The sequence below is a fragment of the Schistocerca piceifrons genome, chromosome 6, assembly GCF_021461385.2.
Source record: "Schistocerca piceifrons isolate TAMUIC-IGC-003096 chromosome 6, iqSchPice1.1, whole genome shotgun sequence".
In the NCBI taxonomy this organism is placed as follows: Eukaryota; Metazoa; Arthropoda; class Insecta; order Orthoptera; family Acrididae; genus Schistocerca; species Schistocerca piceifrons.
In genome coordinates, this window is record NC_060143.1 from 242841743 (window position 1) to 242866975 (window position 25233).

Below are 25233 nucleotides of genomic sequence, written 5' to 3' on the forward strand. Positions count from 1 at the left end.
TAGTTGTGAGGATAATTAAATGATGGAAAAGTTCTGGTAAAATTTAGGTTATTATTGCACCAAACAAACACTGTTCCCTCTCTGATCCATACGAATACAGTACTAAAAGTTTCAACCTGCTAGTATCGATGCGGCGGTTGGCGGGCGTCAAGATGGCGTGGCGCAGAGCACACATACAACCACAGCTATGGCTCTTGACGTTTAGGCACTTTAATTCTTCTTAGCGTCGCAATACTTTTCCATTTAGTGCCTATGGAATTTTGCCGTGCTGTGTGGACGTTGGAACGGCATACGGAGGCTCTGTGAAGCTATGTCTTCCAGTAGAGCCTCCTCGCCGCAGAAGGTGTTGCTCAAAGCAGTGCCAAACTCCAGCTACTACTGTGCCCGTTGTGCCGTGCAGTGCCCGCGCGCATTTTCCCGCGCTCGCCTGTCAATCGCCTTTTACCGCTCCCTGACAGACCGGCTATTCACCCGAGGTTTTGCATTCTACATATCCCAACACATTGCCTAAGTATGGACCAGACGCACAGTTACAATTTTAAACATCTTACAACAGTTTCAACATTTGTTACATTTCAATTCTATTACAATATTACTTGACATTTGACTTAAACATTAATATTCTCACTGAAACTTATTTACAGTTTTCTTAATATAATGGCAAGAAACAAAAAGAAATGAAATCAGAACATCAACTGCAGAAGTTTATCGTAAAATCAGATGGAAAGAATTACTTATATGTACAATAGTACAGAGTCGTTGTTGTTACAATCTGTCCAGAGCGTCTCCAGACACATCTTCAGTCGGGGCTCAGTTCTAAGCGGGACTATTTACTGAAGACATTTATACTATAGTCAATGAGATTTCGGGACGAAGACTTATCTGGAGACGCTAATGATTTCTCGCTCACCATGTGACCCGACAACCAGTGATGGTCTCGGGTGCCGTTTGATTTGATCGTAGCATCCCTTTGGTGGTCATCCGTGCCAACCTTACAGTACAGCGGTACGACGACAACATTCTACGCCCCATTTTCTTGCCATTCATGGCAAGCCATCGCGGGATTACATTTCGGAAAAATGATGCCCTTCTGTGCACGGTTATAGTTCATACTGCTTGTCTTACCTTGGCCAGCAAGGTCTCCGTATCTCTCCGCAGAAAATTAGAGCATTCTCGAACCATATCGCGATTCTGACGATCGAACACGCCAGTTTGACACACTGCCTCAGGAGGACATCCAGAAATTTTATCAATCAATGGCTAGCCGAATAACTGCTTTGATTTTGTCTGTACATGTACATCACATCTTTCTGCTTTGGTCCCATTCGAATAATTTCTTTGTGAGGCGACATTTTTCTACCTTAGAGAGTATACTAATCAGAGCTGCCACTTCTACCCGGCTGGCCATCAAGTTTGGATAAGAGATACGTGTACGACCTTGTATTCTGCTTCAACCTGTGCGACAGGTCATCATTCCTATTGTTTTGCGATTAGTGGTGGGTCAGTCTGGTCTCTCGTCACCGAACTCTGCCGCACACATAACAATGGGTGGGGCGTATGAAAACCTGCCACCCAGGGCAACAATCGAACAATTTCTGTATGGAGGTATGTTACAACGTAATGGCAGCACCCGGTCTTGCGTTATCGTTTTGAAATATAACGTCACGGAGCTCTCGAAGAAAGTACAGAGAGCAACGATCTTAACAAAAGATGTAAGTAGTGCTTCCGATCAAAATTGTAGAGGAAGCGATGCTGAGATGATCGTGTTGCGTATCCAGTGACACCTCACGCAACTACGCCATTGATGGCCCCGCATGACTGTCTCAACATGGCTACTAGACCGAGAAATTTTTCTTTCTATTAACTAGTTAGTTACATGTAAATATGCATGATTTCGTAGCCGTTGTCACTGAAGTTAAAATCTTCTGGATTATTAGGCCGGGACGTATTTCCTCTAAAATAATCGTTTCGTCCTCTCTTCTAGCAGTAGTGGACACCGGAATATCCTGTGGAAGATTCCAGCAGAGGGGTCGAAACGTCGATTACTTTGGAGGAAATATGACGCGGCCTAATAACCCAGAAGATTTTAACTTTAGTTAGTTATACTTCTGAAATGTCGCGTCCATCCCTGCAAGATGTGTACGAGCGTTTCACTGGGTTAGGAGAGATGTGGAAAAGGGGAAGGGTAAAGGACTTATGAATTCGTTTTGACGGAATTTGTCGTACTGTTATTCCCACTGGTCCGGAGCGAAGAGGGATTACCAGCCCTGTAAACTGGTTATCTTGTTTGTGGTTGTTCAGGATGAGGAGGATGACGCGGGGCAGTAAAAGTACGCATTATAATATGTTTGTATGACTGTTTGTCCGCATGGTATAAACAAATGATCTCGTGTTGTGAAACCAAGTGGGTTATCTTACTTACTTAACTTGGACCTACACCGATCTTTAATACACCAAGATCTGGAGTAACTCTCCCACAACAAATGTAATAACAATAGCTGGCTTCTAATGGACATGTAGTTTTCTCTCTTATCAGATCAAGGTAAGCTCTATAACATGCGTGAAGTATCCACAATGAGGTAGAGCACTTGCCCGGGAAAGGCAAAGGTTCCGAGTTCGAATGTCGGTCCGGCACACAGTTTTAATCTGCCAGGAAGTTTCATATCAGCGCACACTCCACTGCAGAGTGAAAATCTCATTCTGGAAACATCCCCCAGGGTGTGGCTAAGCCATGTCTCCGCAGTATCCTTTCTTTCAGGAGTGCTAGTTCCGCAAGGTCTGCAGGAGAGCTTCTGTTAGGTTTGGAAGGTAGGAGACGAGGTAGTGGCAGAAGTAAAGCTGTGAGGACGGGGCGTAAGTCGTGCTTGGGTAGCTCATTTGGTAGATCACTTCCCCGCGAAAGGCAAAGGTCCCGAGTTCGAGTCTCGGTCCGGCACACAGTTTTAATCTGCCAGGAAGTTTCATGCGTGAAGTAGTTTCTTCAAGCGAGCATGAATGTAGTGTTGCTCGTCATGCCTATATATGACTGCGTGATTGCTCGAAGTTATTAGCAAAGAATTTCTGCGAGCAGCACCTGCTGCTCGCAGAAATTCTTCCAAACGTCGGCTGCGGTGATTCCTCTCGGTTTTCAGCACAAGAATATTCCGTGTACCTGCAAGTTAAGTAAGTACCACGCAATGCTTGCTTTCCCAACAGGGGCGCTTATTGATACTGACGAGAAAAACAGTTATACAAATATATTATAATACATAATTCTTCTATGCCGCTACACTATCCCTTCGATGAGAACCGCCATCAAGGGGCCATGATATCCCAACTAACAAAGCACCGCTAGCAAAAGTTCTACTCCTATAATACGGTGTAGAATAAAGAAAGAAGGTAGGAAGGTTTCCGCCTCATTGGCACATGACAACCAAAAACAGAAAGAAAACTAAGGATTACAACACGTCTTCCCAATCCAAGTTGAAATTAACGAACAGGGAACCGTTTCCCTAACTAAAGGCCCCATAATAATAAGCTGCTATTGAATTTAGGGAACGGATATCGATGTCAAAAAGAATTAATTTCTACTGATCAGATTATCGCTGAATCCTGTAAACGATCTGTACCCAACTTTCCAACGTGAACGCTGTTTAAATTACTACAAAAATATATAGACATACGAATAATTAACTGATTAAGGTAACGTAAGGTTGAAGACATAACGTGGGTGTCAATCTATATAAACAAAAATCAGTTGCCCCATGTACGAAGGATCATAATCTGAGAACGGGTCGACCGATTTGGTTGATTTTTTGTTGTTGTGTTTGTTATTGTGAGGACCAGGTTCGTACAAAAGAAAATGTTAGGAAAATCCAACTGAAAAGTCGGAAATTAACGTCAGTTGCGGCATGTATGAAACATCATTAGTTAAGAACGGCTCTACAGCTTTGATTGATTTTTGTCTTTGTTGTATTCGTAATTGTCTGGAACAGGCTAGTGTGAAAGAAAATTTGTCTTAGTGAGTATGGATGGAAATGGCGGTTTTGGTATAAAAAAGGAAATTAAGAACACTTGTGCTCAGTTTGACAGTTCTGCTGTCACATGTTTTCATGACAAAAAAGTTAGTTCGACAGTCATATATAAGATATATAAATATAAATCTCGGAAAAGATCTTGACGGATTTCCAAAAAACTTTTACATGACACTCTAATGAACGTACGGACGAACATAGGATATAAATTTTGGTAATATGTATAATATATTACATATACATGTAACATATAGAGGGGAAGCGTAGTTACAACAAATCTGGAAAAGTTTTTGACTGATTACTTCAAACTATTACACGATACTCTATTTAATATTCAAAATAAGATAGATAGATAGGCTATATACGTTTGTAATATATGTAATACACACACACACACACACATAAAAGGGGAAGTGTTATTACCACACATCTCGAAATGTTCTCGACCGATCTACTTCCAGTTTTTACGTGATACTCTAATAAACATACGAATAACCATAGGCTATATATACTTTTGTAATATATACATTTACAAACATATATCTCATGTATCAAGGGGAAATGTTATGAAAAATAAGATCTTTACTTCAGAGTTTTACACTATACGCTACTGAATATTCAGGGAGGAATAATGGGCAGAGAGAGGGGGAGGAGATTATGCACCAAGAGATGGGAAATGAGATGGTGTACGGAGCTACTCAACATTCAGACGGAAATGGACACAGAGATGGGACAGGAAGAGATGGACGGAGAGAGGTTGGGGGAGAAGGAGATGTACGGAGAGAGAGGAAGGATGAGAAGATGGGAGAAAGAAGGAGGGGGAGAGTAATTTAGATTGTGTATGTAGTTCCAATACATATTTTGCAATTATGAATAAAATGAAATATTATTTCACCCAGAAGATGTCATAGGATAGTTTCTTTCTCTGCTTCATGTCAACAGTCGTTAGAAGTTGCGATTCATCGGCCAGACGAGATGATAATCCCACCGTTTAGTTATATTTGTCTCTTAGCAATATACTTAAAACACTCGTAAGGAACATAACAGTTTTTCATTATTAACTGGCATTGGCCGGCCGGAGTGGCCGAGCGGTCCTAGGCGCTACAGTCTGGAACAGCGCAACCGCTACGGTCGCAGGTTCAAATCCTGCCTCGGGCATGGATGTGTGTGATGTCCTTAGGTTAGTTAGGTTTAAGTAGTTCTAAGTTCTAGGGGACTGATGACCAAAGCAGTTAAGTCCCTTAGTGCTCAGAGCCATTTGAACCATTTTTTGAACTAGCATTTTGTTATTTTATTTCATAATATTAATGGAAAGAAATGAAATGTGTCTAATATCAATTTGTTATGCATTTATAGCCGTGGTCTTCAATACTTTTCTTTCTTAAAATAAATGTTTGTGACAATATACTTACGTTCCAACGGCTGGCGCAACCAATTCCTTTATTTAGTATACAAATGTCGCATTCAAGTGCAAATAAAATTAAAATATTACAATAAGTAAATGCCGAATCAACCCAAACTCTAGACAACACCACAAACTAAAGCATTTTTCTCATCCTCCTGTCTTCTTTCGGCGTGTGACTCACTTCGGTCATTTCGTGTGAAACACGTTCGTTAATTCAATTTTCTTTCTTTTTCCAGCTATAGCGATATACACAATCAGTTTACATTTTGTGAACAAGAAAACTGTATCAATGCAATTCAATAAAATTTATGCAAGGTCGGAATCTAATAAGATACAGACTATCGAGCTGGCTGCGATACATCAAGAGCATCTTAGCAGAGAAAAAGCATTCGTAAGGCTTGATTAAAAGGATCTTTCTCTACTCTGAAAGAAAGGCGATTTGTGTGTCATTCATTGCATTGTATATTCGCTATCTTTCAGTCAAATCTTAGGCGATCTGGAAGTGAACCAAGGGCTTTTCAACCGGAAATATTTGAAAGATGCTTGGCACTACAGGATTTCACATCGCAACCATGGGAAACTGTCAAAAACTTTGTTCGAATCCGAGGGAAAACGATAATATTTTATTTGCGGAGCAATAGGTTAGAAACAACTGCATCAACATTTACCCCTTGAATGTGTGTGTTTGAGTATATGTAAGATATTGAGGTCAATGAAAGTTCGTGGAAATGGTGAAACACAGCTTTGAAACGTCCCCTTTGAAAAAATTAATGAATGACTGTGCTGGTAAACCTCTTACGTTATTTGATTTTCAAACAGCTGAGCAAAACTTAACATACTCAGACATTATTCTCTTTACTTATTCTGATCAACACTAAACTGACACACAATATTTTTAGCGCAACGCAATCTGACTTTCAATAATCCCTACAAAAGAATAGCCCTGACTAACATTAACCTATACCTTTCACAAATCACTTACCTCACAAAAATCTTTGTTACTCGAACTACTGCAACAGCGAGCGCCACTACTGCCAGCTAAATAAAAGATTCAAACTACTGAAGGCACTAACTACTGATAGGCACAGTTAGCAAATGAAAGATTTTGATAAAGAACAAACAATGTATTTACCTTAATAGTGTTCAAAAGTCATAATATATATATAGCAGTTCATGACATCCAGTCTTACAAATAAACTGTCTCTGATGGACACACGTCCAGGTCATCCGCTCTCAAAACTCCGCCATCTCTCTCCCCACATCCACCACTGCTGGCAGCTCACCTCCAACTGCGCAATACTACGCGCTGTTAACAGCCAACTGCCCAACACTACAGTACCAAATTCCAACAATGCAAACTAGCCACAGACTGCACACAACACAATTCAGTGATTTTCATATAGAGCGCTACATGGCGTTACCAACATAAAAACCTTAACAGGCTACTTACAGCTTCTATGTATTTTTTGAATTATTTCGTTATTAACCACCAAAATCTATTGCAAAAATATATTCTGTATTATCTAGAGACGTTTTGAGTTATATGTGTACGGAACCACATAAATTAACATTGTGTGAGGGTATTTAAAAATAATTTCCCAATATCGATAACTTTTATTAAAGATTTGTAAGATTTGAGGTGACCAGATTTTTTCCGGCAGGTTTGGAAGGTGTGAAAAGTATACGCAATGGGAAAACTTGATATACTTTACGTAAATGATCTGCGAGATATTTTCCTCTTTTAAAGCGGGGAGGGACAGAAGTTATCACGCCCGTTCTAAACAGGGCAGGATGTAGCTGTAGAACTACACAGCAGATTTGGGCGTGTGTACGCCGGCGGAAGCACTTTACGGGGATTCTGACGCAGATTAAGAAGAGGGGTAGGCGGCTGCAGCCTGTGGTGTCGTGCCGGCGGATGCTGGCGGCGTCTCTTAAGAACAGAGGAGGGGAGCTGCGGGCGTGTTTACAGACACGCGACACCGCCCCCTCCTCTGAAGAGCGGCACCTGGCCCGGCCTGCAAGGTAGGGGCTTAGGAGCGGCTCCTCCGCCGCCGAACACAGAAAACACGTCGCCGTGGTCGTCGCTGGCTGGACAGGTTCGGGGTATGGCAACCAAGACACTCGCTTCTGATGGCTTCGCAAGAGCAAGTTTATTCGTGTGGCATATGGTTTTTATACCACAGTGTCAGGGACGCCCTGTAGCTTGACTGCCAAGTTTTCTTTCTTAGATTAAATTGGCTGCTAGTAGTTCTCGATCGAAAATAATAACATTGCTCTGAAGGTGGCAGGGGTAAAATAAAGGAAGCGAAGGGCTATTTGCGATTTGTACAGAAGCCAGATGGCAGTTATAAGACTCGAGGGGCATCAAAGGGAAGCAGTCGTTAGGACGGGAGTGAGACAGGGTTGTAGCCTGTCCCCGACGTTGTTAAATCTGTATATTGAGCAAGCAGTAAAGAAAACAAAAGAAAATTTCGGAGTAGGAATTAAAATCCATGGAGAAGAAATAAAAGCTTTGAGGTTCGCCGATGACATTGTAATTCTGTCATGGACAGCAAAGGACCTGGAAGAGCAGTTGAATGGAATGGACAGTGTCTTGAAAGTAGGATATAAGATGAACATCAACAAAAGCAAGGGATTTTCTCTGCCTCGTGATGACTGGGTGTTGTGTGCTGTCCTTAGGTTAATTAGGTTTAAGTAGTTCTAAGTGCTAGGGGACTGATGACCATAGATGTTAAGTCCCATAGTGCTCAGAGCCATTTCAACCACTTTAACAAAAGCAAAAAGAGGATAATGGAATGTAGTCGAATTAACTCGGGTGATGCTGAGGGAATTAGTTTAGGAAATGAGACACTTAAAGTAGTAAATGAGTTTTGCTATTTGGTGAGCAAAATAACTAATGACTGTCGAAGTAGAGAGTACATATGATGTAGACTGTCAATGGCAAGGAAAGCGTTTCTGAAGGAGAGAAATTTGTTGACATCAAGTATAGATTTACATGTAAGGAAGTCATTTTTTGAAAGTATTGTATAGTGTGTAGCCATGAATGGAAGTGAAACGTGGACGATAAATAGTTTGGACTAGAAGATAATACAAGCTTTCCAAATGTGGTGCTACAGAAGAATGCTGTAGATTAGAGGGGTAGATCACATAACTAATGAGGAGGTATTGAATAGAATTAGGGAGAAGAGAAATTTGTGGCACACCTTGACTAGAAGAAGGGATCGGATGGTAGGACATGTTCTGAGGCATCAACGGATCACCAATTTCGTATTGGAGGGCAGCATGGAGGGTAAAAATGAGATGAATACACTAAACAGATTCAGAAGGATGTAGGGTGCAGTAGGTCCTGGGAGATTTAGAAGCTTGCACCGGATAGAGTGGCATGGAGACCTGCATCAAAGCAGTCTATGGAGTGAAGACCACAACAACAATATTGTTCAGGATCATATGCACCATGATTGCGAATTGTGCTTACAGCACACAAAATAAAATACTACTGTGCGTGTTTTCCAACTTTTAAGCATTCGATGTAATTCAGTTGTTCTAAGATACCCTTCACGTATTACAAATTGGCACATGAGGATTTAATTTACATTTTGTGTTCTACTATGGTCTCCTGTGCGGTACTACGATATTATGTCACAAAACCGTCGACAGAAATTATTTGCTGTACAATGTTCACAAAGCTCACCCAAAGATTATTTGGTGATATATTCTGGCAACAAACCACGTAGGCCACTCGAAAGCTACCTACTCCTTTCTGAATGTTATCTGAGGACATGAATGGCATGACTTCAGTATCAGCTCCCTGAAGGCATTTCCCTTCTATACAAGATTTTAGCCTATGTGTGCATGTTAACGCGATAAATGTGGACTAAATGCATTCAGCAATGCAGAATTACGTCCAGTGCATTCAAAAATTGCTAACACGACATGGAAGTGATAAGAATTCTGCCTTCTATGGAGGGTGGTTTGCGTTTAGACAAAGAACAAATGAATACCTGGGGTCTGACGAAGAAAGCATTATAGATTATAAATGGTTTTGGGATGAGTTGGTTCAAATGGATTTGAGCACTATTGGACTTAATAACTGAGATCATCAGTCCTCTACAACTTAGAACTACTTAAACCTAACTAACCTAAGGACATCACACACATCCATGCCCGAGGCAGGATTTGAACCTCCGACCATGGCGGTCGGGCGGTGCCAGACTGATGCACCTAGAACCGCTCGGCCACACCGGCCGGCTTGGGACGAGTAATAATTAAAATAATGGATTACTGTTATTCAGGAAAAGTAGCACTATAGCTCAGCAATGAAATTACAGAAGTCATCGATGTGGTCAGTTTGAATACATGACCAAAAATCATCGAAATCAAAGCAAAAGGAATCCCAAATAATTTCTAACCTCCTTCGTAATAGTGCATAAGTTGGATAGTAATATGACCCATGATCTATATTCACCAACGGGGTAATCGATATTGATCCTGGAACATCGAACAAACCCTCTACCTTTGAACAACGGATTTAGCACTGTTCATGACGAAAAACGATCTATGAAGCAGAGAAATAAGCAGAAATTTACTCCAAAGCGTGCGAAAGGGAGACGATCTCACCATAAATTTCTGTAGGTTGCGGCGTAGAAGTGACCACATAAGCCGGCCGAAGTGGCCGTGCGGTTAAAGGCGCTGCAGTCTGGAACCGCAAGACCGCTACGGTCGCAGGTTCGAATCCTGCCTCGGGCATGGATGTTTGTGATGTCCTTAAGTTAGTTAGGTTTAACTAGTTCTAAGTTCTAGGGGACTAATGACCTCAGCAGTTGAGTCCCATAGTGCTCAGAGCCATTTGAACCTTTTTTTTTTGACCACATAAAGGAAATATTCGGCAAAGCCGTGGAATTTGAATCAATAGAATCATGAGAATGAAGACAGTGTCCACGCGATGCCAATAACCCTAAAGATCTGGCAAGCACCAGTGACTTTGTCATTCAGTCCGCATGCATACGCTAGCTCGAAACTCAAGAGCACTGACACAAGACAGGTCGCTTATCTACCGACTCCAGAGTATAATGTGCTATACAGCCAACCACTGTAGCTTTCCTAGCAGCTGAAGTCCGTGTCTTTGCACCTCATCACTGACCAAGGCCCCAGAATCCCGTAAATATAAGATAAATTGAAGGTGGATGCGAAGAAAGAGAAGGAAGAGATGATATCAGTGGCATCTGGACTTTATTGGCGATCGGCGGCGACGAGTGAAAATGTGTGCTGGACCGGAACTCCAACATCGGATCCTGCTTGTTAGACAGTTGTGGTAACCATTGTGCTGCATCGGCATAATGTTTATTGTACATTCACAGACTGTCTCAGTACGCTCCCCAACCAGCGCCGCCTGAGCGCAGTCCCCGTCCACCCCGTCTATGCTAGCTGACTTTGGATTCCCGTTGGAGGTCGAACGTTATTGCGCTTCCACACTGAAGGTTGCGGATTCACTACTCAATAAGATGAACCAGTTATATGAATGCCTGGTATCTATTCACTCAGACATGTCCGAAAAAGCCACACCACGCATTAATTTTTTTTTTGTCATCAGTCTACTGACTGGTTTGATGCGGCCCGCCACGAATTCCGTTCCTATGCTAACTTCTTCATCTCAGAGTAGCACTTGCAACCTACGTCCTCAATTATTTGCTTGACGTATTCCAATCTCTGTCTTCCTCTATAGTTTTTGCCCTCTACAGCTTCCTCTAGTACCATGGAAGTCATTCCCTCATGTCTTAGCAGATGTCCTATCATCCTGTCCCTTCTCCTTATCAGTGTTTTCCACATATTCCTTTCCTCTCCGATTCTGCCTAGAACCTCCTCATTCCTTACCTTATCAGTCCACCTAATTTTCAACATTCGTCTACAGCACCACAGCTCAAATGCTTCGATTCTCTTCTGTTCCGGTTTTCCCACAGTCCGTGTTTCACTACCTAACAATGCTGTACTCCAGACGTACATCCTCAGAAATTTCTTCCCCAAATTAAGGCCGGTATTTGATATTAGTAGACTTCTCTTGGCCAGAAAGGCCTTTTTTGCCATAGCGAGTCTGCTTTTGATGTCCTCCTTGCTCCGTCCGTCATTGGTTATTTTACTCCCTAGGTAGCAGAATTCCTTAACTTCATTGACTTCGTGACCATCAATCCTGATGTTAAGTTTCTCGCTGTTCTCATTTCTACTACTTCTCATTACCTTCGTCTTTCTCCGATTTACTCTCAAACCATACTGTGTACTCATTAGACCGTTCATTCCGTTCAGCAGATCATTTAGTTCTTCTTCACTTTCACTCAGGATAGCAATGTCATCAGCGAATCGTATCATTGATATCCTTTCACCTTGTATTTTAATTCCACTCCTGTACCTTTCTTTTATTTCCGTCATTGCTTCCTCGATGTACAGATTGAAGAGTAGGGGCGAAAGGCTACAGCCTTGTCTTACACCCTTCTTAATACGAGCACTTCGTTCTTGATCGTCCACTCTTATTCCCTCTTGGTTGTTGTACATATTGTATAAGACCCGTCTCTCCCTATAGCTTACCCCTACTTTTTTCAGAATCGCGAACAGCTTGCACCATTTTACATTGTCGAACGCTTTTTCCAGGTCAACAAATCCTATGAAAGTGTCTTGATTTTTCTTTAGCCTTGCTTCCATTATTGGCCGTAGCGTCTGAATTGCCTCTCTCGTCCCTTTACTTTTCCTAAAGCCAAACTGATCGTCACCTAGCGCATTCTCAATTTTCTTTTCCATTCTTCTGTATATTATTCTTGTAAGCAACTTCGTTGCATGAGCTGTTAAGCTGATTGTGCGGTAATTCTCGCACTTGTCAGCTCGTGCCGTTTTCGGAATTGTGTGGATGATGCTTTTCCGAAAGTCAGATGGTATGTCGCCAGACTCATATATTCTACACACCAACGTGAATAGTCGTTTTGTTGCCACTTCCCCCAATGATTTTAGAAATTCTGATGGAATTTTATCTATCCCTTCTGCCTTATTTGACCGTAAGTCCTCCAAAGCTCTTTTAAATTCCGATTCTAATACTGGATCCTCTATCTCTTCTAAATCGACTCCTGTTTCTTCTGTATCACATCAGACAAATCTTCACCCTCATAGAGGCTTTCAATGTGTTCTTTCCACCTATCTGCTCTCTCCTCTGCATTTAACAGTGGAATTCCCGTTGCACTCTTAATGTTACCACCGTTGCTTTTATTGTCACCAAAGGTTGTTTTGACTTTCCTGTATGCTGAGTCTGTCCTTCCGACAATCATATCTTTTTCGATGTCTTCACATTTTTCCTGCAGCCATTTCGTCTTAGCTTCCATGCACTTCCTATTTATTTCATTCCTCAGCGACATGTATTTCTGTATTCCTGATTTTCCCGGAACATGTTTGTACTTCCTCTTTTCATCAATCAACTGAAGTATTTCTTCTGTTACCCATGGTTTCTTCGCAGCTACCTTCTTTGTACCTATGTTTTCTTTCCCAACTTCTGTGATGGCCCTTTTTAGAGATGTACATTCCTCTTCAACTGTACTGCCTACTGCGCTATTCCTTATTGCTGTATCTATAGCGTTAGAGAACTTCAAACGTATCTCGTCATTCCTTAGTACTTCCGTATCCCACTTCTTTGAGTATTGATTCTTCCTGACTAATGTCTTGAACTTCAGCCTACTCTTCATCACTACTATATTGTGATCTGAGTCTATATCTGCTCCTGGGTACGCCTTACAGTCCAGTATCTGATTTCGGAATCTCTGTCTGACCATGATGTAATATAATTGAAATCTTCCCGTATCTCCCGGCCTTTTCCAAGTATACCTCCTCCTCTTGTGATTCTTGAACAGGGTATTCGCTATTACTAGCTGAAACTTGTTACAGAACTCAATTAGTCTTTCTCCTCTTTCATTCCTCGTCCCAAGCCCATATTCTCCTGTAACCTTTTCTTCTACTCCTTCCCCTACAACTGCATTCCAGTCGCCCAAGACTATTACATTTTCGTCCCCCTTTACATACCGCATTACTCTTTCAATATCCTCATACACTTTCTCTATCTGTTCATCTTCAGCTTGCGACGTCGTCATGTATACCTGAAGTATCGTTGTCGGTGTTGGTCTGCTGTCGATTCTGATTAGAACAACCCGGTCACTGAACCGTTCACAGTAACACACCCTCTGCCCTACCTTCCTATTCATAACGAATCCTACACCTGTTATACCATTTTCTGCTGCTGTTGATATTACCCGATACTCATATGACCAGAAATCGTTGTCTTCCTTCCACTTCACTTCACTGACCCCTACTATATCTAGATTGAGCCTTTTGCATTTCCCTTTTCAGATTTTCTTGAACAATGTTTTCGGAACTCAAATCTTCAGTCTAGGTTCCAAACAACATTCTTATTTAATTCGCGCTTTCAACGCCAAAACCGACCAAATAAAGATAAGTTAGGTGTACCTGGGGCTTCTAAACTAGAGTGTAGTGACTCTGATTATTTTATATTGGCCAGACGGGTTGTTCATTTGACACCCACTATAAAGAACACTTATACTCTCAGCACAGGACGGCTTTAGGAGTGGACTTGGGTGCTGAACGGCAAGCCGTTCGGGATACTAAATGTAATATGCAGGTACCACATAAAGCTGCGAAAGGTAGAAAACTGGACTTGCTATAGGGATTGGAGATTTATACTGGCATTGGAATTTTTGGACTATTTTTCTTGTTCTCTTATAAAGATGTCGTCTTTCTTGTGACTGTATTTTGGAATGGACGTTTTACTCTATCCAAATATGACGCATAACGGATGGAAGTTTGCGGCTGTCGCCACGTCCCTCTTGTTGTGCCCAGCCCATGAACACAGATACAGTGCTAAAACTCGCTTACCTGTGGACCGATGTCGTCATGTTTTTTTCCCTATTTAATCATTTGCTGAATTATTTTTTGTACACTTTACACTAACATTCGTTCTATTAAATGTTTTTTTATTCCAGTCTTTGATCACAATGTCAATTCTTTAGACGATGACCGGTTTCAGTCCGTAATGACCATCCTCAGATCTACTACACACAAATATACACACCTAGTGAGCAGTGTGACTTTCAACACAATACAGCAATACGTATCACAATATACTATCATACAAGCAAGGAAATGTACAGATAAAATACGCTAAAACGTACCTTTTTTACACTGTGTCCTAAAGTGATACGGCCGTAATGGCATCGTAAAAACATATAAATATAATCAGCACAGCATCGTCACTTAGATCTAAAATAAGGTGTAAAATAGGCCATATCGTCCACACTGTCATTATCGCAACTGGCTACTGAAGTACAGCAGCTACCAAAAATCTCTTTGCCTACATCCTTCCTAGATGTCGCTACTGTGGGCTTAGATGTAGTCATCATTTACGCAAAAAAACATAACCCGATAAAAACACATTAGCTAAAATACATGTAGCAGACTTTTAAAATTGATAACTATCATAGAAACCAATTGTGATACATTAAAAGACGAATACAGTTACCCATGTAAAATTATTAAAAGAAAATATGTGATGAGATTAGGATCGATCCTTTTATGGTGAATTTACGGTCGACAATTACTATACGTATTACATTGCCTGAACAACCTATAAATTGCCTATGAAAGATAAAATGTATATGTAACAGCTGAAAAAAGACAGATCGATGATCAGCGCTCTCTGTTGGGTTGGCTGCCAGTATGTTATGTAGACGTGCACCGATCTTAAGAACTTAACCACTAGAGGGCTTTACATATAACTTGATATGTCTCCCACAGAAAACGTTTAAACAACATATTAACAGTCAATAAATAAAATAATGTAGTCTGGCAATACATTCCATGAATAGGTAGGACATAACCAGCTATAGGATTAGATCGACTGTCTATCTTTCATAGACAATTTATAGGTTGCTACAGGCAATGTAATACGTATATTAATTGTTGACCTAAATTCTTCATAAAAAGGATCGGTCCTATTCTCTTCATATATTTTATTTTCATAATTTTATATGGGTAACTGTATTCGTCTTTTAATATATCACAATTGATTTCTATGATAGTTATCAATTTTAAAAGTCTGCTACATGTATTTTACCCAGTGTGTTTTTATCAGATTACGTTTTTTGCGTAAATGGTGACTACATCTAAGCCCACAGTAGCGACATCTACGAAGGATGTAGGCAAACAGATTTCTGGTAGCTGCTGTACTTCAGTAGCCAGTTGCAATAATGACTGTGTGCGTGATGTGGCCTATTCTACATCTTATTTTAGATCCATGTGACGATGCTGTGCTGATTATCTTTATATGTTTTGACGATGCCATTACGTTTTACCGTATTTTATCTGTACATTTCCCTGGTTGTATGATAATATATTGTGATACATATTGCTGTATTATGTTGAAAGACACACTGCTCACTAGGTGGATATATTTGTATATTGTAGATCTGAGGATGGTCATTACATACTGAAATGGACAGTGTCTTGAAAGTAGGATATAAGATGAACATCAACAAAAGCAAGGGATTTTCTCTGCCTCGTGATGACTGGGTGTTGTGTGCTGTCCTTAGGTTAGTTAGGTTTAAGTAGTTCTAAGTGCTAGGGGACTGATGACCATAGATGTTAAGTCCCATAGTGCTCAGAGCCATTTCAACCACTTTAACAAAAGCAAAAAGAGGATAATGGAATGTAGTCGAATTAACTCGGGTGATGCTGAGGGAATTAGTTTAGGAAATGAGACACTTAAAGTAGTAAATGAGTTTTGCTATTTGGTGAGCAAAATAACTAATGACTGTCGAAGTAGAGAGTACATATGATGTAGACTGTCAATGGCAAGGAAAGCGTTTCTGAAGGAGAGAAATTTGTTGACATCAAGTATAGATTTACATGTAAGGAAGTCATTTTTTGAAAGTATTGTATAGTGTGTAGCCATGAATGGAAGTGAAACGTGGACGATAAATAGTTTGGACTAGAAGATAATACAAGCTTTCCAAATGTGGTGCTACAGAAGAATGCTGTAGATTAGAGGGGTAGATCACATAACTAATGAGGAGGTATTGAATAGAATTAGGGAGAAGAGAAATTTGTGGCACACCTTGACTAGAAGAAGGGATCGGATGGTAGGACATGTTCTGAGGCATCAACGGATCACCAATTTCGTATTGGAGGGCAGCATGGAGGGTAAAAATGAGATGAATACACTAAACAGATTCAGAAGGATGTAGGGTGCAGTAGGTCCTGGGAGATTTAGAAGCTTGCACCGGATAGAGTGGCATGGAGACCTGCATCAAAGCAGTCTATGGAGTGAAGACCACAACAACAATATTGTTCAGGATCATATGCACCATGATTGCGAATTGTGCTTACAGCACACAAAATAAAATACTACTGTGCGTGTTTTCCAACTTTTAAGCATTCGATGTAATTCAGTTGTTCTAAGATACCCTTCACGTATTACAAATTGGCACATGAGGATTTAATTTACATTTTGTGTTCTACTATGGTCTCCTGTGCGGTACTACGATATTATGCCACAAAACCGTCGACAGAAATTATTTGCTGTACAATGTTCACAAAGCTCACCCAAAGATTATTTGGTGATATATTCTGGCAACAAACCACGTAGGCCACTCGAAAGCTACCTACTCCTTTCTGAATGTTATCTGAGGACATGAATGGCATGACTTCAGTATCAGCTCCCTGAAGGCATTTCCCTTCTATACAAGATTTTAGCCTATGTGTGCATGTTAACGCGATAAATGTGGACTAAATGCATTCAGCAATGCAGAATTACGTCCAGTGCATTCAAAAATTGCTAACACGACATGGAAGTGAAAAGAATTCTGCCTTCTATGGAGGGTGGTTTGCGTTTAGACAAAGAACAAATGAATACCTGGGGTCTGACGAAGAAAGCATTATAGATTATAAATGGTTTTGGGATGAGTTGGTTCAAATGGATTTGAACACTATTGGACTTAATAACTGAGATCATCAGTCCTCTACAACTTAGAACTACTTAAACCTAACTAACCTAAGGACATCACACACATCCATGCCCGAGGCAGGATTTGATACTCCGACCATGGCGGTCGGGCGGTGCCAGACTGATGCACCTAGAACCGCTCGGCCACACCGGCCGGCTTGGGACGAGTAATAATTAAAATAATGGATTACTGTTATTCAGGAAAAGTAGCACTATAGCTCAGCAATGAAATTACAGAAGTCATCGATGTGGTCAGTTTGAATACATGACCAAAAATCATCGAAATCAAAGCAAAAGGAATCCCAAATAATTTCTAACCTCCTTCGTAATAATGCATAAGTTGGATAGTAATATGACCCATGATCTATATTCACCAACGGGGTAATCGATATTGATCCTGGAACATCGAACAAAACCTTTACCTTTGAACAACGGATTTAGCACTGTTCATGACGAAAAACGATCTATGAAGCAGAGAAATAAGCAGAAATTTACTCCAAAGCGTGCGAAAGGGAGACGATCTCACCATAAATTTCTGTAGGTTGCGGCGTAGAAGTGACCACATAAGCCGGCCGAAGTGGCCGTGCGGTTAAAGGCGCTGCAGTCTGGAACCGCAAGACCGCTACGGTCGCAGGTTCGAATCCTGCCTCGGGCATGGATGTTTGTGATGTCCTTAGGTTAGTTAGGTTTAACTAGTTCTAAGTTCTAGGGGACTAATGACCTCAGCAGTTGAGTCCCATAGTGCTCAGAGCCATTTGAACCTTTTTTTTTGACCACATAAAGGAAATATTCGGCAAAGCCGTGGAATTTGAATCAATAGAATCATGAGAATGAAGACAGTGTCCACGCGATGCCAATAACCCTAAAGATCTGGCAAGCACCAGTGACTTTGTCATTCAGTCCGCATGCATACGCTAGCTCGAAACTCAAGGGCACTGACACAAGACAGGTCGCTTATCTACCGACTCCAGAGTATAATGTGCTATACAGACAACCACTGTAGCTTTCCTAGCAGCTGAAGTCCGTGTCTTTGCCCCTCATCACTGACCAAGGCCCCAGAATCCCGTAAATATAAGATAAATTGAAGGTGGATGCGAAGAAAGAGAAGGAAGAGATGATATCAGTGGCATCTGGACTTTATTGGCGATCGGCGGCGACGAGTGAAAATGTGTGCTGGACCGGAACTCCAACATCGGATCCTGCTTGTTAGACAGTTGTGGTAACCATTGTGCTGCATCGGCATAATGTTTATTGTACATTCACAGACTGTCTCAGTACGCTCCCCAACCAGCGCCGCCTGAGCGCAGTCCCCGTCCACCCCGTCTATGCTAGCTAACTTTGGATTCCCGTTGGAGGTCGAACGTTATTGCGCTTCCACACTGAAGGTTGCGGATTCACTACTCAATAAGATGAACCAGTTATATGAATGCCTGGTATCTATTCACTCAGACATGTCCGAAAAAGCCACACCACGCATTAATTTTTTTTTTGTCATCAGTCTACTGACTGGTTTGATGCGGCCCGCCACGAATTCCGTTCCTATGCTAACTTCTTCATCTCAGAGTAGCACTTGCAACCTACGTCCTCAATTATTTACTTGACGTATTCCAATCTCTGTCTTCCTCTATAGTTTTTGCCCTCTACAGCTTCCTCTAGTACCATGGAAGTCATTCCCTCATGTCTTAGCAGATGTCCTATCATCCTGTCCCTTCTCCTTATCAGTGTTTTCCACATATTCCTTTCCTCTCCGATTCTGCCTAGAACCTCCTCATTCCTTACCTTATCAGTCCACCTAATATTCAACATTCATCTACAGCACCACAGCTCAAATGCTTCGATTCTCTTCTGTTCCGGTTTTCCCATAGTCCGTGTTTCACTACCTAACAATGCTGTACTCCAGACGTACATCCTCAGAAATTTCTTCCCCAAATTAAGGCCGGTATTTGATATTAGTAGACATCTCTTGGCCAGAAAGGCCTTTTTTGCCATAGCGAGTCTGCTTTTCATGTCCTCCTTGCTCCGTCCGTCATTGGTTATTTTACTCCCTAGGTAGCAGAATTCCTTAACTTCATTGACTTCGTGACCATCAATCCTGATGTTAAGTTTCTCGCTGTTCTCATTTCTACTACTTCTCATTACCTTCGTCTTTCTCCGATTTACTCTCAAACCATACTGTGTACTCATTAGACCGTTCATTCCGTTCAGCAGATCATTTAGTTCTTCTTCACTTTCACTCAGGATAGCAATGTCATCAGCGAATCGTATCATTGATATCCTTTCACCTTGTATTTTAATTCCACTCCTGTACCTTTCTTTTATTTCCGTCATTGCTTCCTCGATGTACAGATTGAAGAGTAGGGGCGAAAGGCTACAGCCTTGTCTTACACCCTTCTTAATACGAGCACTTCGTTCTTGATCGTCCACTCTTATTCCCTCTTGGTTGTTGTACATATTGTATAAGACCCGTCTCTCCCTATAGCTTACCCCTACTTTTTTCAGAATCGCGAACAGCTTGCACCATTTTACATTGTCGAACGCTTTTTCCAGGTCAACAAATCCTATGAAAGTGTCTTGATTTTTCTTTAGCCTTGCTTCCATTATTGGCCGTAACGTCAGAATTGCCTCTCTCGTCCCTTTACTTTTCCTAAAGCCAAACTGATCGTCACCTAGCGCATTCTCAATTTTCTTTTCCATTCTTCTGTAAATTATTCTTGTAAGCAGCTTCGTTGCATGAGCTGTTAAGCTGATTGTGCGGTAATTCTCGCACTTGTCAGCTCTTGCCGTCTTCGGAATTGTGTGGATGATGCTTTTCCGAAAGTCAGATGGTATGTCGCCAGACTCATATATTCTACACACCAACGTGAATAGTCGTTTTGTTGCCACTTCCCCCAATGATTTTAGAAATTCTGATGGAATTTTATCTATCCCTTCTGCCTTATTTGACCGTAAGTCCTCCAAAGCTCTTTTAAATTCCGATTCTAATACTGGATCCTCTATCTCTTCTAAATCGACTCCTGTTTCTTCTTTATCACATCAGACAAATCTTCACCCTCATAGAGGCTTTCAATGTGTTCTTTCCACCTATCTGCTCTCTCCTCTGCATTTAACAGTGGAATTGCCGTTGCACTCTTAATGTTACCACCGTTGCTTTTATTGTCACCAAAGGTTGTTTTGACTTTCCTGTATGCTGAGTCTGTCCTTCCGACAATCATATCTTTTTCGATGTCTTCACATTTTTCCTGCAGCCATTTCGTCTTAGCTTCCATGCACTTCCTATTTATTACATTCCTCAGCGACTTGTATTTCTGTATTCCTGATTTTCCCGGAACATGTTTGTACTTCCTCTTTTCATCAATCAACTGAAGTATTTCTTCTGTTACCCATGGTTTCTTCGCAGCTACCTTCTTTGTACCTATGTTTTCCTTCCCAACTTCTGTGATGGCCCTTTTTAGAGATGTACATTCCTCTTCAACTGTACTGCCTACTGCGCTATTCCTTATTGCTGTATCTATAGCGTTAGAGAACTTCAAACGTATCTCGTCATTCCTTAGTACTTCCGTATCCCACTTCTTTGAGTATTGATTCTTCCTGACTAATGTCTTGAACTTCAACCTACTCTTCATCACTACTATATTGTGATCTGAGTCTATATCTGCTCCTGGGTACGCCTTACAGTCCAGTATCTGATTTCGGAATCTCTGTCTGACCATGATGTAATATAATTGAAATCTTCCCGTATCTCCCGGCCTTTTCCAAGTATACCTCCTCCTCTTGTGATTCTTGAACAGGGTATTCGCTATTACTAGCTGAAACTTGTTACAGAACTCAATTAGTCTTTCTCCTCTTTCATTCCTCGTCCCAAGCCCATATTCTCCTGTAACCTTTTCTTCTACTCCTTCCCCTACAACTGCATTCCAGTCGCCCAAGACTATTACATTTTCGTCCCCCTTTACATACCGCATTACTCTTTCAATATCCTCATACACTTTCTCTATCTGTTCATCTTCAGCTTGCGACGTCGTCATGTATACCTGAAGTATCGTTGTCGGTGTTGGTCTGCTGTCGATTCTGATTAGAACAACCCGGTCACTGAACCGTTCACAGTAACACACCCTCTGCCCTACCTTCCTATTCATAACGAATCCTACACCTGTTATACCATTTTCTGCTGCTGTTGATATTACCCGATACTCATATGACCAGAAATCGTTGTCTTCCTTCCACTTCACTTCACTGACCCCTACTATATCTAGATTGAGCCTTTTGCATTTCCCTTTTCAGATTTTCTAGTTTCCCTACCACGTTCAAGCTTCTGACGTTCCACGCCCCGACTCGTAGTATCCTTTCGTTGATTATTCGACCTTTTTCTTGTGGTAACCTCCCCCTTGGCAGTGCCCTCCCGGAGATCCGAATGGGGGACTATTCCGGAATCTTTTGCCAATGGAGAGATCATCATGACACTTCTTCAATTACAGGCCACATGTCCTGTGGATACACGTTACGTGTATTTAATGCAGTGGTTTCCATTGCCTTCTGCATCCTCATGTCGTTGATCATTGCTGATTCTTCCGCCTTTAGGGGCAATTTCCCACCCCTAGGACAAGAGAGTGCCCTGAACTTCTATCCGCTCCTCCGCCCTCTTTTACAAGGCCGTTGGCAGAATGAGGCTGACTTCATATGCCGGAAGTCTTCGGCCGCCAATGCTGATTATTTATTAAAATTTAAGCAGTGGTGGGGATCGAACCCGGGACCGAAGACGTTTTGATTATGAATCAAAGACGCTACCCTAGACCACGGGTACTATCACTTCATATAATCCTGTAAATTTACGAGTACTACGGTGACACCGAGCGAGGTGGCGCAATGGTTAGACACTGGACTCGCATTCGGAAGGACGACGGTTCAATTCCGCGGCGGCCATCCTGGTTTAGGTTTTCCGTGATTTCCCTAAATCGCTCCAGGCAAATGCCGGGAAGGTCCCTTTGAAAGGGCACGGCCGACGTCCGTCCCCGTCCCTCCCCAATCTGATGAGACCGACAATCTCGCTGTCTGGTCTCCATCCCCAAACAACCCAACCCCACTACATCTACATCTACATCTACATGATTACTCTGCAATTCACATTTAAGTGCTTGGCAGAGGGTTCATCGAACCACAATCATACTATCTCTCTACCATTCCACTCCCGAACAGCGCGCGGGGAAAACGAACACCTAAACCTTTCTGTTCGAGCTCTGATTTCTCTTATTTTGTTTTGATGATCATTCCTACCTATGTAGGTTTGGCTCAACAAAATAATTTCGCATTCGGAAGAGAAAGTTGGTGACTGAAATTTCGTAAATAGATCTCGCCGCGACGAAAAACGTCTTTGCTTTAATTACTTCCATCCCAACTCGCGTATCATATCTGCTGCACTATCTCCCCTATTACGTGATAATACAAAACGAGCTGCCCTTTTTTGCACCCTTTCGATATCCTCCGTCAATCCCACCTGGTAAGGATCCCACACCGCCCAGCAATATTTTAACAGAGGACGAACGAGTGTAGTGTAAGCTCTCTCTTTAGTAGACTTGTTGCATCTTCTAAGTGTCCTGCCAACGAAACGCAACCTTTGGCTCGCCTTCCCCACAATATTATCTATGTGGCCTTTCCAACTGAAGTTGTTCGTAATTTTAACACCCAGGTACTTAGTTGAATTGACAGCCTTGAGAACTGTACTATTTATCGAGTAATAGAATTCCAACGGATTTCTTTTGGAACTCATGTGGATCACCTCACACTTTTCGTTATTTAGCGTCAACTGCCACCTGCCACACCATACAGCAATCTTTTCTAAATCGCTTTGCAACTGATACTGATCTTCGGATGACCTTACTAGACGGTAAATTACAGCATCATCTGCGAACAACCTAAGAGAACTGCTCAGATTGTCACCCAGGTCATTTATATAGATCAGGAACAGCAGAGGTCCCAGGACGCTTCCCTGGGGAACATCTGATATCACTTCAGTTTTACTCGATGATTTGCCGTCTATTACTACCAACTGCGACCTTCCTCACAGGAAATTACGAATCCAGTCGCACAACTGAGACGATACCCCATAGGCCCGCAGCTTGATTAGAAGTCGCTTGTGAGGAACGGTGTCAAAAGCTTTCCGGAAATCTAGAAATACGGAATCAACTTGAGATCCCCTGTTGATAGCGGCCATTACTTCGTGCGAATAAAGAGCTAGCTGCGTTGCACAAGAACGATGTTTTCTGAAACCATGCTGATTACGTATCAATAGATCGCGAAGGTATTGACTGCGTCTTGCCGCTTGTGTACTTTACATACGACCAGAATTTCTTCGGATTTTCTACCAAATTTCGAGACAATGTTTCGTTGAGGAACCTATTAAAGGCATCTCGCATTGACGTCCGTGCCAAATTTCGCGCGTCTGTTAATTTTAGCCAATCTTCTGGATTTCGCGTTCTTCTGAACTTCGCATGCTTTATCCGTTGCCTCTGCAACAGCGTTCGGACCCGTTTTGTGTACCATGGGGGATCAGTTCTATCTCCTACCAATTTATGAGGTATGAATCTCTCATTTGCTGTTGCTACTGTATCTTTGAATTTGAGCCACATCTCGCCTACATTTGCGTAGTCATTTCGGAAGGAATAGAGATTGTCTCTTAGGAAGGCTTCTAGTGGCACTTTATCCGCTTTTTAAATAAAATTATTTTGCGTTTGTTTCTGGTGGATTTGGAAGAAACGGTGAAAAGCGGAGAATTTGAAAGGTCTCTTGGCGGCCATTGTGGTGGTAAAGTAACACATCTTTCTTTGAGCTATGTCACAAACATTTTGTCTTTTTCAATCGCTCAAATACGTAACTGCAAGACAGCAATTTCATTTACGAACAAACGGCAACCTGTCAGAGTTAACCGACATTTTTTACACACAACAAGAAATTTGCCATAACTCTCTGTTCACCTCTAAATGCAGCTTATTACGTTAGCATGGGCGGGAATTCTTGCATTTCGTTGTTTAGCTCCCTAAATTTTTGAAGGGAAATGTATTTAGCATCACTTGACTTTTCCGGTATCTCGTACACTATGTTATTAACGTCTTGTGCCTTATGCAGTCTTCAGATGAATCCTGATACCTGACTGTGTGGTTTTCTTACCTACCTGTGAGATATGTTACTGTGTCACAAAATGAAACGTATTGAGCCTCATGTCCACCAGTATGGCTAAATATAGAAGGTACCGTTAAAAAACATGTAAGGTTGTAACGCCGGAAATGCATATCCTCATATTTCCATCTATTGTACTATTATTTTTTTCCTTGTTTTGTTACCTCAAGATATGACATTTCTGTCTCTTTATATATTGTAATTGCTTTACTGTTTGTATATATATTTATGCATTTATGTCGATGTATAATTGGTTTGTTTCGTAAATATTATTTGTATTTTTACGCTGGGTCTTGCCTAGGGAAAACTGCTATCGAACGATTACATCGATAGGTCGTGTGAAGACTCAAAGTGTGTAGGATCTTTGGTAGTGTTAACTCTGCCGCGTGGAGCGCGGGCAGGACAGTCGGGGTCTGGCTGGAGTAGCGAGTGGAGCAGGTGTGTTGTGTGACGCTCCCGCGAGTTGCCGCGCTTTCGGGGTTTGGCAGCATGTAATTGCGCTCGACTCGCGATGATAGTTTCTGACATGGTGTCGCGGACGGGAAGCATTAGCTGGCGTACATCAAGAGCCCGTTTCGCCTGGTGACCGTGTCGAGAAGAAGGCG